Consider the following 15,854-nt stretch of genomic DNA (forward strand, 5'->3'; position numbering starts at 1 on the left):
CATTTGGTCCTCTGTCTTTATTTACCTAAGGATTTTTAAGGGCAATAAGTCAAGTAGTTTATAAAAGAAATAGAAAAAACACAGAAAATGTAATGTGCAACCAAGTAGACAAACAAACAAACAAAACCCTGTCTTCTAGTAAACACTGTCTAGACCTAAAATTTTGACTTGATGCTTTGGAAGCTTTGCTTGGCTATCAGCACCTATTTGTGTAATAAACTTACTGTGAGTAAAATACATGATGTGATATGATGATTAATTACTTTCATGTGGGTTTTAAACTGGGTTAGCATATGAAACTCAACTATGTCTGAATCTTAAAACATTGGCCATTTATATAATATGAATGAGAGTTATTTGAGAACAAACTATTTAAGGGGCTTCTTTCACCTATGACATCTTGCAGTTTTCCAGCATTCATTTATTTTTTTAAGAGAATGTCACACATATGACTGTCTTTGATGTAGTTTTGAATGAAAGAGTAATAGAAGATGTAAGTTGCAAAGCTTTTTGGGGCCTATGGAACTGTGACTTGTAAATATCAATGTTGCTATTCATCAGTTGTCACATGCAATATCCTGGCAGTTTATAATTGGTATATAATGACTATAAACTGATACATTAGAATTATAATTCCATTATTGGAAATATCATGCTTTTAGACCATACTATGTTTTGCTATAGATTAGAACAGAATTTATCAACTTGAAACAAATAAAATTTTAAAAAGTGAAAAAAAAAAAGCCATTCTGTTTCTGGTATATCACATTCTGGCAGCTAGCAGACTAGAACAGTAGGTAAAGAGAACGTTTATGGCAATGTATCATTGACCATTTGGTGCAGTTCCTTTCTCCTGTAGTAAGTGAGGTTTGTATTGGAGGAGGGAGGGCATCATTGTAAGTGATAGGGAAAGGGACCTTTATGTGTAAAGGCATGTGTTATTGGATGGGTTTATGTTTGTTGTCATCCTACCAATCAGTAAGAGCTGTATTTTATCCCTGTAATCCTGAAGACTTGTTGGTATTCACTCTGTATGATGACAGTCTTGATTTATATGCACCAATTATGAGCATCTTGGTTATAATATTGAGTGCACATTAATTATCTTTTGGCATTCCTTAAGTGAGACTTGAGAGGTCGATTGCTCTGTTTCTTTGGTGGTATTACTAATATGGTATTTTGTTTAACTTGAGGCAGGAGGTGGCCCATGGGTTTGAAGAAATGTATGGGTTATTACCCATGTTATGGAGACTGGCTTAGCTGGAAGAAGGTTATTAGTGGCAGCATATACAGAAGAATTAGGCTCAGTGTTGATATCTGTAGTTGTTAGTAGGATTGACCAACCTGAATGGACAACAATGTTTCCCATTGCCCCCAAGAGAACTTCTTTTGCTCCTTCTATCATGAGGTGTTCATTAAGTTCATTAAGACCCACCTGAAATGTACAGAGCTGAACCTCTGCAGAAATAATCTAATCAAATGTTCTCAACCAGATTCTATGAAGATTCCATGCACTAGGAATCTAGTTACTTCCCAGAAACCTACAACTTTCATATGCTTCCTTGGCCAGATAGATCCTGAAACACAGAGAGGTCAGCCTCTCCAGAACATCAACTAGTTCTGTCACTTGAACCCCATATTATTGACATGACTTCCAATGTGAAAAAGTTGAAATGAGCATAGCCCAAATAACCCTAAAGACTGGGAGAAAGATTAAAGGAGATGGTGCAGTTACTTACAAAGAGAAGGTAGGGTTTAGCAAATGAATATGATTACTGAATCATTATATTGATACTTCTTTTAGTCTCCAGTGTCTTGGAACAGCTAGTAGTAAAACATAAAATTGTAGAATTGTAGCTCATATGAAACTCTGAAATCTGTTCTTCAATTAATTGTTGTACTTTGCTTTGAAATGTATTGCTTTTTTTGCATATATGTTTGTTCTAATTGGCTAGCTGCTGGGACGTGATATCCCAGAAACAGAATGGCTTTTAAAAAGGGGCATTTATTAAGTTGCAAATGTACAGTTCCAAGACTGTGAAAATGTTCCAATTAAAGCAAGTCTATAAAAATGTCCAAATTAAAGTACCTTCACTTAAGAAGGCTGATGAAGTTCAGGGTTTCTCTCTCAACTGTAAAGGCACATGGTGAACAAGGCACCCTGGCCTCTTGTGGTTCTCATGGATCTCTCCAAAATGTTTCCTCTTTTAAAGGATTCCAGTAAACTAATTAAGACCCACAGTTTAATGTGCCTCATCTCAGTGGGAGATAATCTAATCAAGTTTCCAACCTACAGTACTGAATATGGATTAAAAGAAATGACTGCCTCTACAAGATAGTTCACGATTAAAGCATGGCTTTTCTAAGGTACATAATCCTTTCAAACCAGCATATTCAATCCTCTGGCCCCTAAAAATGATGTGTTTTTCCCATATACAAAATACATTCATTTCATCACAATATCAGAAAGCCTTAAAACATCACAGTACTGAATACTAATGCAACATAAAGTCAGAAACCATGCAAAATCTCATCAAAGTCAGCTACAGGCATGGTCTGTTCTAAGGCAGAATTATCTATAGCTCTAGGTCTGTAAAACTCAGAATGTTAGTTCCTGTCAACATAAAAAGGAGAGACAGTCACAGCATACATATTCCTATTTCCATAGGGAGAAATTGGAAGGAACATAGGGGTCACTGGACCCAAGTAGTTTTGGAAACCTGCAGGGTAAAGTCCATTGATTTCAAAGTCTGAGAGTCATTTATCTTCAGGGCATTAGAAAGAGGCAGTCCCACCCTTTCTAAGGGTCTATACAGCCACCTGCCTCTCTCCTTGGGGGACATTGGGGAGACCCACTTTTTTCTTGGATCCACCCTCTCCAAGTATTGGGGCTGTACCTGCCAGATGGCTCTCTGCCATCTCTGGGGCACATACTCAGCCCCTCTGTGTGGTGGCAGCCAGGCTCTCCTCAATCCCCAAGGAATGTGCTCCACTTTCTTCAAGGCCTGAGGTGACACAGCTCTTCCACTGCAATGAGGTGGAAGGCCCACCCTCTCCCTTCAAGGCAAACTCACCCTTTCCAAGTACTTGGGTGGGCCCAATCTCCTGGACTAAGGCTTCTTGACTTCAGCCTCCAGTCTCCATGGTTCTGCCTCTGGAGATATTTTGCCTTTACTTTTTCTATTTTCTATACTCACAATTGAGACTGGCAGCAGTTCTGTTTATATAGGTCCCACAGCACTCTTCACTTTTTTTGTTTTTTAACATGGGCTGGCACCAGAAAGTGAACCTGGGTCTCCAGCACGGCAAGCAGGAACTCTTGTTCACTTTTTATGTTGTAATCAAGGGTCCTGCCATTCAGACAGAAGGAGTTTTCACAAATCCTTTTTTGATAACTCCATTTTCAATACTACTGGCTTTTTCTGAAATGGCTGACTGGTTCCACATTTGGTTTAATCCTCACATGGGGTAGTATTCTCTGGGGTCCCCCTTCGTGGAAGCGCAGAATTTTCCAGAACATCCATTTCCGATTCCTTTGTCCCCAAGAATTCAGTTCTCAACTTATCTCTTTCCTGTCGCATTTCACTATAAGCTGCAAGGAGAAACCAGGCTTTATTTTCCACATTTAATTTGGAAATCTCTGCTGTGAAATATCCAAGTTCATGGCTTTTAAGATCTGCCTTCCAGCCAAGCCGCTAGTCAATTTTGCCAAGTTATCAGCCATTTTAAAACAAGGACTGCTGTCCTTTCAGTTTACAATAACACATGCCTCATCTCTGTCCATGGCCCTATCAGAAGTAACACTAGGGTCCATATTTCTACCAACAGTCTCTTCAAAGCATTCTAGGCCTTCTCTATCAAGCTTCTCACAACTCCTCCAGAATCTTCCCCTTATCCACTTAAAAACTTCTTCCAACATGTTTTGTATTTACAAACCACAGTACCCCACTTCTTGTACCAAAATCTGTTCTAGTTTTCTAGCTGCCAGAATGCAATATCTCAGGAACAGAACAGCTTTTAAAAATTTAGGGGGAATTTATTAAGTTGCAAATTTACAGTTCTAAGGCCATGAAAATGTTCCAATTAAAGCAAGTCTATAAAAATGTCCAAATTAAGGCACCCAAACTGTGTAGACTTGCAGACCGCCACCTGTCCCCAAATAAAGGCACCAACAAGAGGTTACCTTCACTTAAGAAAGGCCGATAAAGTTCAGGGTTTCTTCTCAATTGGAAAGTCACATGGCAAACATGGCAACATTTGCTAGCTTTCTCTCCAGGCTTCTTGTTTCATGAAGTTCCCCCAGGGCATTTTCCTTCTTCATCTCAAATGGTCTCTGACTGTGAACCATTGATTGTACACTCTTGATAATTGCACGGTATGTGAATATATAACATATATCAATAAAATTGCATTAATATCAGAAACACAAAGACAAAAAAATAAATTAGAAAAAGAAAAAGTCAGTCTTATGACTTTATAGTTATACATTGCATTTAAAATGTTTTCTAAGAATGTTTGGATATATTGATGAGTTAAAATTTGATTAATCACATATCTATTTTAATAAATTATGTACTAGCTTTTTAAAAAAAGCCTCACCCTTAATTAGGTGTGTCATATCTCCATGGAAACAACCCAATCAAAGATTCCATCCTAAATGTTAGGTCTACTCCACAAGATTGGATTAGGAGTAAAAAAGCATGGCTTTTCTGTTTTTTTAACCAAACAGAAAACCAGCACATTCCACCCTCAGTTTCAAACCAGCACATTACACCCTCTGAACCCCAAAAAGGCATGTTCTTTCCATATACAAAATAAATTCATTGCATCACAATATCACAAAAGCCTTAAACTATTTCAGTAATAATAGAAAGTCAGAAACAGTACAAAATCTCATCAAAATAAGCCACAGGCATGATTTGTCATAAGACAAATTCTCTTCTGGCTGTGGACCCATGAAGCTTAGAACAAGTTGTCTGCTTCCAGTACACAAAGGAGGGGCAATCATAGGATGAATGTTCTCATTGCTATAGGGATAAATTGGAAGGAAAACAGGTCACTGGACCCAAACATTTCCAAAAAACTGCAGGGCAGACTCCCTTAGATTTCAAAGTCTGCAGAACCTTTATCATCCTCAGGGCTTGGGAAAGGAGCAGTCCTACCCTTTACAAGGGTTTCTGCAGTGGCCCTGTTCTCTCCAACACAGGAATGATGTTTGCAACCTTGGGGAACATTGAGGAGACCACCTTTTTCTTGACACCACCCCCTCTAAGCATTGGTTTAGCACTCTGACTCTCTTCCATCTCTAAGGTACATGCTCAACTCTCTCAGATCACTGGAATGGCAGTGAGGCTCTGCCCAATGCTCCAGGAATGTGCTCTACTTCCTCTAATGCTGAAGATGAAACTCTTCTGCTTGTCCCCTTCCTCCAGGGTAAACGCACCCTTTCCATGTGGATGTGCTGATCCTTTCTCCTGGTCCAAGATTTCTTGGCTTCAGACCTTAGCTTCCATGGTTTTCCTGCTGAAGTTTTTTTCCATTCAGTTTGCCCCTTTTAGTCTAGATTGGCAGTGGTTCTGTTTATACAGATCTCACAAAAATATGTTGGTTTAGCATTTACTATACAGGGATTAAAGCCATCAGACAATAGGATTTAACACAGATCTTTTCTGTTTAACTCCCATCTCCAGTCCTGGGTTGTCCTGACATGGCTGACTGGTTCTATGTTTGGTTCAATCCTCATGTGTGCCATTGCTGCTGCTGCTGTGGTCTCTGTTTCTGAAAACTCAGAACTTTTCAGGCCATCAATTTCTGGTTATTTTGTACCCAAAAGTTTAGTTCTCAACTTATCCCTTTACTGTTGGATTTTAATCTAAGATACAAGAAGAAGCCAGGCTGCATTTCCATATTTAGCTTGAGGATTTCCTCAACTAGATATCCTAGCTGGTTACTTTCAAATTCTTCCTTCCATCTAGCACCAGGACTCAATTTTGCCAAATTCTCTGCAACTTTAATAGGAGGATCACCTTTCTTCCAGTTTGCAGTGACACATTGCTCATTTCTTAGCCCTCATCAGAAGTATCTTTAATGTTCATATTTCTATGAACAGTCTCTTAAAAGCATTCTAGTCCTTCTCTATCAAGCTCCTCACATGTCTTCCAGAATCTTCCCCTTATCCATTTCAAAAGCCTTTCCAATATGTTTGGTTTTTGCAAACCACAGCATTTCACTTCTCTGGTACCAAAATGTGTTTAAATCTGTTTTGGTTGTTCAAGCTGCTGGAATGCAATATTCCAGAAATGAATTGGCTTCAATAAAGGGGATTAATTAAGTCAGAAGTTTACAATTCTGTGCTGGTTTGAAATGATGTATGTACCCTAGAAAAGCCATGTTTTAATCCTAATCCCATTTCATAAAGGCAGCTGTTTCTTCTATTCCCTATTCAGTATTGTATGTTTGAAATGTAATGAGATCATCTCCCTGGAGATGTGATTTAATGAAGAGTGGTTGTTAAACTGGATTAGGTAGAGGTGTGTCTCCACCCATATGGGTGTGTCTTGATTAGTTTCTGATGTCCTATAAAAGGAAACATTTTGGAGAATGTGAGAGTCAGAGAGAGCAGAGCAGGATGACATAGCCATGAGAAACTGAGTCCACCAGCCAGTGAGTGACCTTTGGAGATGGAGAAAGATGTCTCCTGGGGAGCTTCATGAAATAGGAAGCCAGGAGAAGAAGCTAGCAGATGATACCATGTTTGCCACATTCTCTCCAGATGAGAGAGGAACCCAGACTGTGTTCAACATGTGCCTTTCCAGATGAGACTGTTGTCACCATGTACCTTCTCACTTGGCAGAGAAACCCTGAACTTCATCGGTCTTCTTGAACCAAGGTATCTTTTCCTGGATGCCTAGATTGTACATTTCTATAGACATGTTTTAATTGGGATATTTTCTCAGCCTTGGAACTGTAAACTAGCATCTGATTAAATTCCCCTTTTTAAAAGCCATTCTGTTTATGGTATATTGTATTCTGACAGCTAGCAAACAAGAAGAAGTCATAAAACCATAAAAATGTTGAAACTAAGGCATTCAAGAAAGATATTTTGATTCCAAATAATGGCCAAATGGCATTGGAGATTTCTTCTCAGCTGGGAAGGCATAAGGTTGGCACCTGAGATTCTTATTCCCTGTTCATTTCTTTGTTTCTGATTCCAATGGCTTCCTCTCTGAGCATCTGTGGGCCCTCACTTAGCTACTCTGTCTGGGCTTTCTCCAGGTTCTGGCTTGCTTAGCATCTCATGGGAAGGTATAAAGCAACCCTTGCTGGGCTGTGATTTCTAACATCTCTCCAAGCATCTTTGTTGGTACTCTAAGCATCTCTGTTGGCATTCCAACATCTCCAAGCATCTCCAAATATCTGTGCCTGAGCTTTTACTCAAATATTTCCCTGTGTCTGCTCTTTTAAGGACTCTAGTAAGTTAAGACCAACTTGAATGGGTGGGGCCAAACCTCCATGGAAATAATCTATTCAAAAGGTCACACCCCCAGTTGAGTAGACCACATCTCCATGGAAACAACTGAATCAAAATGTTCTACCCTAAACAAAGGGTTTTCCCCCACACAATAGGATTAGAATGAATAGAATATGGCTTTTCTGGGGTACAGAACAGATTATAACCAGCTCAGGGGGAGACTACTGACAACAATGGCTTGGACCAAGTGGTGGTAGTAGGTGTGGTGAAGTGATCAGATTGTGGATGTATTTTAAAGTACAACTATTAGGACTTCCTGGTGGATTGAATGTTGGGTGAAAGAACTCATACATCCTATATCCCTTACCCCTCCCTCTCATTGCCACTAGTATTGTAATCCACCCCATTTTTTTTAACCCCTAGCCCCCCTCTGTTACTTATATTTGTCCCTATTTTTTTTGCTCATCTGTCCATACCCTGGATAAAAAGGAATATCAGACACAAGATTTTCACAATCACATGGTCACACTGTAAAAGCTGGATAATTATACAGTCATCTTCAAGAATCGAGGCTACTAGAATACAGTTCAACAGTTTCAGGTACTTCTTACTAGCCACTCCAATATAGTGTAAACTAAAAAGGGATGTCTGTATAATATATATGAATAATCTCCAAGATAACTTCTTGATTGTGATTGAAATCTGTCAGCCTCTGAGACATTATTTTATCTCATTCCTCTCTTCCCACTTTTGGTCAGGAAGTCTTTCTCAATCCTATGATGCTGGGTCCTGACTCATCCCTGAGAATCACATTTCATGTAGTTAGGGAGATTTATACTCCTGGGAGTCATGACTCACTAAGGGAGACGGCAGTGATTTCTCTTCCCGAGTTGTCTTAGAGAGAAAGGTCACTCCTGAGCAACAAAAGAGGTTTTCTTGGGATGACTCTTAGGCATGATTATAAGTAGGCTTAGTCTATCCTTTGCAGGAATAAGCTTCATCAGGGTGAGCCCCAAGATCAAGGGCTCAGCCTGTTGAATTGGTTGTCCCCACTGCTTGTGAGAATATCAGAAATTCCCCAGTTGGGGAAGCTGGATATTTCCTCCTTTCTCCCAAGCCCCCCAAGAGGACTTTGCAAATATATGTTTATTCTCTGCTCAGAAGAGAGGAATTCTTTTTTTTTTTTTTTTTTTACCATTTTTGTACTTTATTAATTTTTAATTTTTTTAAATACCAAAAAAAAGAAATACCAAACACATGAACATTCATAACTTTTGATCTTCTATTCTACATATATAATCAGTAATTCACAATATCATCACATAGTTGCATATTCATCATCATGGTCATTTCTTAGAATATTTGCATCTATTCAGAAAAAGAAATAAAAAGAAAACAGAAAAAAATGAATACATATCTTTACCCCCACCCTGTCACCTCACCGATCACCAGCATTTCACTCTAAATTTATTTTAACATTTGGTTCCCCCTATTATTCATCTTTATTCCATATGTTTTACTCATCTGTTGATAAGGTAGATAAAAGGAGCATCAGAGACAAGGTTTTCACAATCACACAGTCACATTGTGAAAGCTATATCATTATACAATCATCTTCAAGAAACTTGGCTACTGGAACACAGCTCCACATTTTCAGGCTGTTCCTTCCAGTCTCTCCAGTACATCTTGACTAACAAGGTGATGTCTATTTAATGCATAAGAATAGCCTCCAGGATAACCTCTCGACTCTGTTTGGAATCTCTCAGCCATTGATCCTTTATTTGTCTCATTTGACTCTTCCCCCTTTTGGTCATGAAGGTTTTCTCAATCCCTTGATGCTGAGTCTCAGCTCATTCCAGGATTTCTGTCCCACATTGCCAAGAAGGTCCACACCCCTGGGACTCATGTCCCACATAGACAGAGGTAGGGTGGTGAGTTTGCTTGTTGTGTTGGCTGGAGAGAGAGGCCACATCTGAGCAACAAAAGAGGATCTCTTGGGGGTGACTCTTAGGCCTAATTTTAAGTAGACTTGACCTATCCTTTGTGGGGTTAAGTTTCATATGAACAAATCTCAGGATTGGGGGCTCAGCCTATAGCTTTGATTGTCTGTACTGCTTGTGAGAATATCAAGAATTCAACTTCGGGAAGTTGAATTTTCCCCAATTCTCATCATTGGGGACTTTGCAAATACTTTTTTATTCGCTGTTCAAATCACTCTGGGATTAATTGGGGTGTCTCTCTGGACAAACCAACAAAATCTCATGTCCTACTCAAGGGTCTGTGTACTTAATGGTGTTCAATTAAGATGTCTACATACATTATATTAGGAAATGCACTAGTCAAAATATAAATTTTGTACCAAATAAACATTTTTTGCTTTAGTCTCACACATAAGGTAAAATTTTAAAATAATAATTACCATCTATTTTCAGCACCCTGCAGTAATGACATTCCTTTGTTAGAAGAGAGGAATTCTTGACCCTGAGTATTAACAACTCTTTGAGGGGAGAAATGAGGCAATAGCTATTTTGGGGAGGTGGAGCAAGAATTTTTTTTCTTCTTCTAAGAGATAGAAATAACAGCATGATTATGTGATGATGAAAATGATCCAGTGAAGAGAAACGAGTACATTGTTCTTCTATTCCATGATCAGCTCATATATACTGTTAACTTTTTTGCCCTTCCTTTACTTTGCCACACTTGTCTGGCAGTTCCTTGAACTTGATGAAATCCAACACTTCTACTACTAGGTGCTTGCTCTTTCTGTTACACCCCGTACTGTAGTGAGCACAAACTGTCACAGCAGGGAGAAGTTTTTCCCTTTACTCTGTGGAGCTCTGGCCTTAGACTTCAGCAATAAAAAAGTCAGTAAACAGTGGACTCTGAGGTTATACATGGGAGAAAGTGGCTTCGTCTCAAATGATGGCATTGAGGACTGACTTTTTTTCTAAAGGACTTTAAGTCCCAGAAAGCAGATTTATTTGGGTTTGTCAGTTTATTTAGTGGAGAGTTCTCTGAATATTTTCCCCAGGTGAGATGTTTGTCTGAGCATTTTCCACAGTGATGAGGCATAGAGGTATTGAGCCTATAGGAAGCTATTTGCAATTATAAAATGTCTTGGTTCTGTTTCTCAGTCTCTTCCTACATGCTTTCACATTTCTGAGTCCTGACCTTTTCTGAGTTTCTTCTGGGCTCAGCGGTTCCCCTTCTCCTAACTTTTAATGAAGTTTCTTATAATCTCCTCCTCCCCTCCTTAGATTTCTTTTTTGCCACAATGAAGTTAAACATAAAATTCCTTCTTTACTATTTATTTTAAATCAGTCCTGGGAGGGAGGGGAGAGAAATGCCTGTGTTACCCTGAGTGAGCGGATGTTTGAATTATTTCTTATATCCTGAAATAAGGTTTCCTATGACATAAGTACTGAATATTAATATTTCCAAGTCTGTCAACTGCAAAAGTTTACAGTGAAAGATTCATGAGATATGCTGTTAATGTAGCTTTAGAAATAGTCACACCAGTAAAGTGCTTGTTTCAAAAGCAATACTTTTGAAAGTACATAGGACTTTTTCCCCTTTGGATATATAATCATTCTAAATTACTTTGGAAATTGGGACTGATTTTTGACTTTGAAGTAATTTTTTTAAAAAGAAATGAAGTAAAAAAAGCATAGTAACATTTATAATTTCTCATTGTAAAACTGTAAAAACAGTGCATGTGCTTTTACACATAAATCTGAATATTTAATTCAGGCATTCTCTCCCCTCCCTCCCAGGAATATGAATATGTTTACCTTTTTAAAAATTGAGTTGATAGGAGAAATAAAAAAGGATCATGGGTGTATTTTGTTGAAGTTAAAGGTCTTTGTATTTGAAGAAAAAATCCAGAACCTCTGTATCTTCTAATTCTGCTAAGTACAATGATTTGAAGTGTGCTCTTTTGCATGTCTTTTTTCCTTTAAATATACTGTTGCTAAATATTGCATGGATTTTTGATTAGTTTGTTGAATTGGCAGTAATTTTTCACTTTTAGTGATGCTATAAAATTCTCCTTCAGTAATCATTGATATATAAAATTAGAAGATATTCAAAGGTGTTTTTGGTTATTAGTTGCAAAATTAATCTGAAAAATTATAAACATTTCATGAATTAAGATTTAAGATTGTTTTAAAATGTAGAATGTGTACTTTTAAAAGATGAAACTTGTTTGATTGAAAATGTACATTAAGTGCATTAAATAAGAAAATTTTATATGAGCTTTTTACTTTGTCTAAACAATTTATTATACATTTTTAAATGTTCTCCTATATAATAGTCATACATACTTTCAAGTATTAGACTACTTTCTGAATGGTGGACAGTATGTACACTAATCAGTCATAGGACACTTTAGTGGGTTTAGTATTTTAAAAGTATGTGTGCTGGTTTGAAAGGAAGTATGCCCCCTAAGAAAAGCCATGTTTTAATATAAATCCCACTTGATAAAGGTAGAATAATCTCTATTCAATACTGTATGTTTGAAACTGTAATGAGATCATCTCCCTGGATGATGTGATTTAGTCAAGAGTGGTTGTTAAACTGGATTAAGGGATGACATGTCTCCACCCATTTGGGTGGGTCTTGATTGGTTTATTGGAGTCCTATAATAGAGGAAATATTTTGGAGAGTGAGAGACTCAGAGAGCAGAGAATGCTGCAGCACCACGAAGCAGAGAGTCCACCAGCCAGCAACCTTTGGAGATGAAGAAGGAAAACGCTTCCCAGGGAGCTTCATGAAACTGGAAGCCAGGAGAGGAAGCTAGCAGATGATGCCGTATTTGCCATGTGCCCTTCCAGCCAAGAGAGAAGCCCTGACTGTGTTCGCCATGTGCCTTTCCAGATAAGAGATAAACCCTGAGCATTGTTGGCCTTCTTGAACCAAGGTATCTCTCCCTGGATGCCTTAGATTGGACAATTCTATGGACTTGTTGTAATTGGGACATTTTCTCAGCCTTAGAACTGTAAACTAGCAACTCATTAAATTCCCCCTTTTAAAAGCCATTCCATTTCTGGTATATTGCATTCTGGCAGCTAGCAAACTAGAACAGTATGCTACCAGAGAAAAGGAAGGATAGTTTGAATTGTCTCAAAAGACATCTTCACACTATATTGTAAACTGTGTTATGTTAGTTATCTGCATTTTCGTAGCTATAGGATTTTGATAACATTTCACTTGCTGATTTTAGTTACACATTGCATATTTAAGTGTTCTGCCAGAAGCACATACAACTGAAATATTCTCTTTTGGTTTCCAGTCTTATCTTGTGTTGCCTATAATTAAGAACTTTCAGTTGTATGGCTTTTTTTTTAAGTTGGAACAAAATGTATATATAACAGGGCAGACCACAGTGACTCAGTGGCAGCGTTCTCACTTGCCATGCCAGAGACCTGGGTTCAATTCCCAGTGCCTGCCCATGCAAAAAAAAAAAAGGTATATACAACAAAAGTTGCCATTTTAACAATTATTAAGTGTAAAGTTCATTATCATTTGCTATATTCACTAGCTGTATGGCTTTTATGACATTTAATGTATTGAGAACAATTGCATAAGTGTTTAACTTTTTTATGTTAACATTTTTGTTTTAGGTTATCTGCAATGGTGAGATGAAGTAACTTAAGATGAGCAACTTAATAATGATACCAGAAAAAGGTACTGTGTATATGTATAAATTATAGAATGTACAACAATATATTATTTCTATAATACATGAAGTGATTATTTGAAAGTCATTACTTAAAAATATTATTTATGCTTAAATAATAGTATATTTGCATTATATTAATTTTTTTTATGTTTAACTTTTCAGTTAAAGCAGGAATCATCAAACTGTGAATCAGTGAACAAATCTGGCCCACTTCCTGTTTTAGTATGGCCCATGAGTTAAGAATGATTTTTACATTTTTAAATGCTTGAGAAAACCAAAAGAATAATATTTTTGACATGAAGATTTTATGAAATTCAAATTTCAGGGTAATCAGGTTTTTTTATTTATAAGAAAATCAAAATAAAAGAAAGTTATAGCCATCTTTATCCATTTACGTGTTCTCTGTCTACTTTTACACTACGGGAGCTGAGTTGAATAGTTGTGACAGAGATTATATGGTATGCAGTACCTAAAATATGTACTGTGTGGCCCTTTACAGAAAAATGTTCCTGATCCCTGAGTTAAAGCAACTTATATAATCTCTGTTAAAGCCTGTAAGTGCTAAAAATAAGTCTTAAGATTGATTTTACTTTGGGTCCTTTCACTTAAATGGCAGACAGATTTTATTTATTTCATTTTGGGATTTTGCTAGGTATGTGTCCTTGAACAAATTTCTTAATGTTGTTAATCCTCAGTTTTGTCATCTGTAAAATAAGTTTAATGATAATGCTGTGTTGACAAAGTTGGGAAGATTAAGTAATCTGGCCAACTCAGTAAATCATAACTTATTAATGAAAAAATTGAAGTTTCTGCTTATAGTGGTATTTTATTTTTGTTTATATATATGCAACTCTGCATTTATAGATATGCTTCAAGTCTGTTTTATAACGAGATGTATACACACAGTTTATTTAGATAAGATTTGTTTTTTAAGTTGTTAGATCTTTCAGTTCGCTAATGCTGCTGGAATGATGGATTGGCTTTTATAAAGGGGATTTATTAGGTTACAGATTTACAGTTCTAAGTATGTGAAGATGTCCAAATTAGGACATCAACAAGAAGATACCTTCACTCAAGAAAAGCCGATGGCATCAGGGTTTCTCTGTCACATGGGAAGGCACATGGTAATCTCTGCTGGCCTTTCTCTCCTGGCTGTTTTTCAGAATGGCTCTCTTAGTTCCTACAGGTCTTTCTGGCCTGTATTGGGATGTTTTCCCTCTCAAAGCATCGTGTGGGTCCTCTTTTAGCTTGTCTGTGGCAAACTCTGGATTTCATCTTTTTAGCAATTTGTTTCTTCAAAGGTCAGCCCTGAGCGCTCTCTCTGTTTTTTGACTTCTATTCTATTCATACAGGATTCCAGTAAAAGGATCAAGACCCGCATTGAATTGGGTGGGTCACATTTCTATGGAAACAGTCTAATCAGAAGGTTCCCCCTACCATAGGTCTGCACCCACAAGATTGCATTAGACGTACATGGCTTTTCTAAAGTATATAACAGTTTCAAACCAGCAAATTGCATTTTCCAATTTTTATGTATACATTAGTATGGAATGCATATAATACATGATAACAAATTTAGCATGTCCAAATACAGATATTGTTCAAGCAAATTTTCTTGTCCAAACACTTGTGCTATTTCTTTATGAAAGGAAATAGGCATTGTTTTGGGTTATAAAAGAGTACTACCCTTATTTTTCAGTTTAGGTCAAACAAGTAATGCTGTTCTTATTGATTAAAGTTTCTAGATAATTGTTTATAAGAATATAAAGTCACTTATAGTTTGAAAACTTCTTGCTCCTAAGATCAGTTTTAATTTTTTCTTCCTGAAGTAGATTTCTTTGGAAGTTTATTATATGTTTTTGCTGTTTTAGATTGACTTAATTGTGATCACTGCAGATAACCTTCTAAAGGAAATTATAATTTCTAGTAATACTTCTGACATGCCTCTGTGAAGAAAGGTGAATACAATAAAGTGGACTCAGATAGGAAAGGGTCAAAATCTTTCTTTTTCCCTTTTTATCACCTGTCAGTCATGATTGATTGTGTTTGAGAACTCATGAAAATGTCTTTGAGGCTCCTGAGGAGGGAAAAAAGTAATACTTCTAGGTATTGACTTAAAGTTTTTCTCTTCCTGTAATCAAACTTGATCAATTAGCGCAACATTTATTATGTACGTTGCATGTCTTCAGAGACTTCTGTAGGTGCACTTTCTGAGTTATTTCTTGTTTTGTGCTTCTTAGGTTTATTTCACAGCCATGAGGTATATTAAATACTTTTTATGTATGCAGATCGGTACTAAATATGTGAGAATAGAAAAGAAGCTTAGATATAACAATACAATGCTTTGCAGAAAATGAGTGTTCAGTGTGTTTTAAAAATTCTAACAAGCCCTAATCTGTTTTTTTTAATGTTTTTATTGACAAATTTTCACATACATACATTCCATACATGGTATACAATCAGTGACTCAAAACATCATCATGTAGTTGTGTATTCATCACCATGATCATTTTTTAGAACATTTGCATCATTCTAGAAAAATAAAATAAAAAGAAAAAAAGAAAAAGCTCATACATACTGTTTCTAGTTTGCTTGCTGCCAGAATGCAATATACCAGAAATAGAACAACTTTATGAAGGGGAATTTAATAAGTTGCTAGTTTACAGTTCTAAGGCTGTGAAATTGTCCAAATTAAAGCAAGTT

General features: G+C 37.0%; 1 long non-coding RNA gene across 1 annotated transcript; it reads left to right on the plus strand.

The window, feature by feature from the left end:
- Positions 1–12,062: 12,062 nt before the first annotated feature.
- LOC143666168 (uncharacterized) lies at positions 12,063–13,577 on the plus strand. The gene is made up of 3 exons (XR_013167439.1): positions 12,063–12,389; positions 13,093–13,156; positions 13,314–13,577. It is a non-coding gene; the product is annotated as an uncharacterized LOC143666168 (long non-coding RNA).
- The last annotated feature ends 2,277 nt before the right edge of the window (positions 13,578–15,854 follow it).

The sequence above is a fragment of the Tamandua tetradactyla genome, chromosome 22 (genome assembly GCF_023851605.1).
Source record: "Tamandua tetradactyla isolate mTamTet1 chromosome 22, mTamTet1.pri, whole genome shotgun sequence".
NCBI lineage: Eukaryota > Metazoa > Chordata > Mammalia > Pilosa > Myrmecophagidae > Tamandua > Tamandua tetradactyla.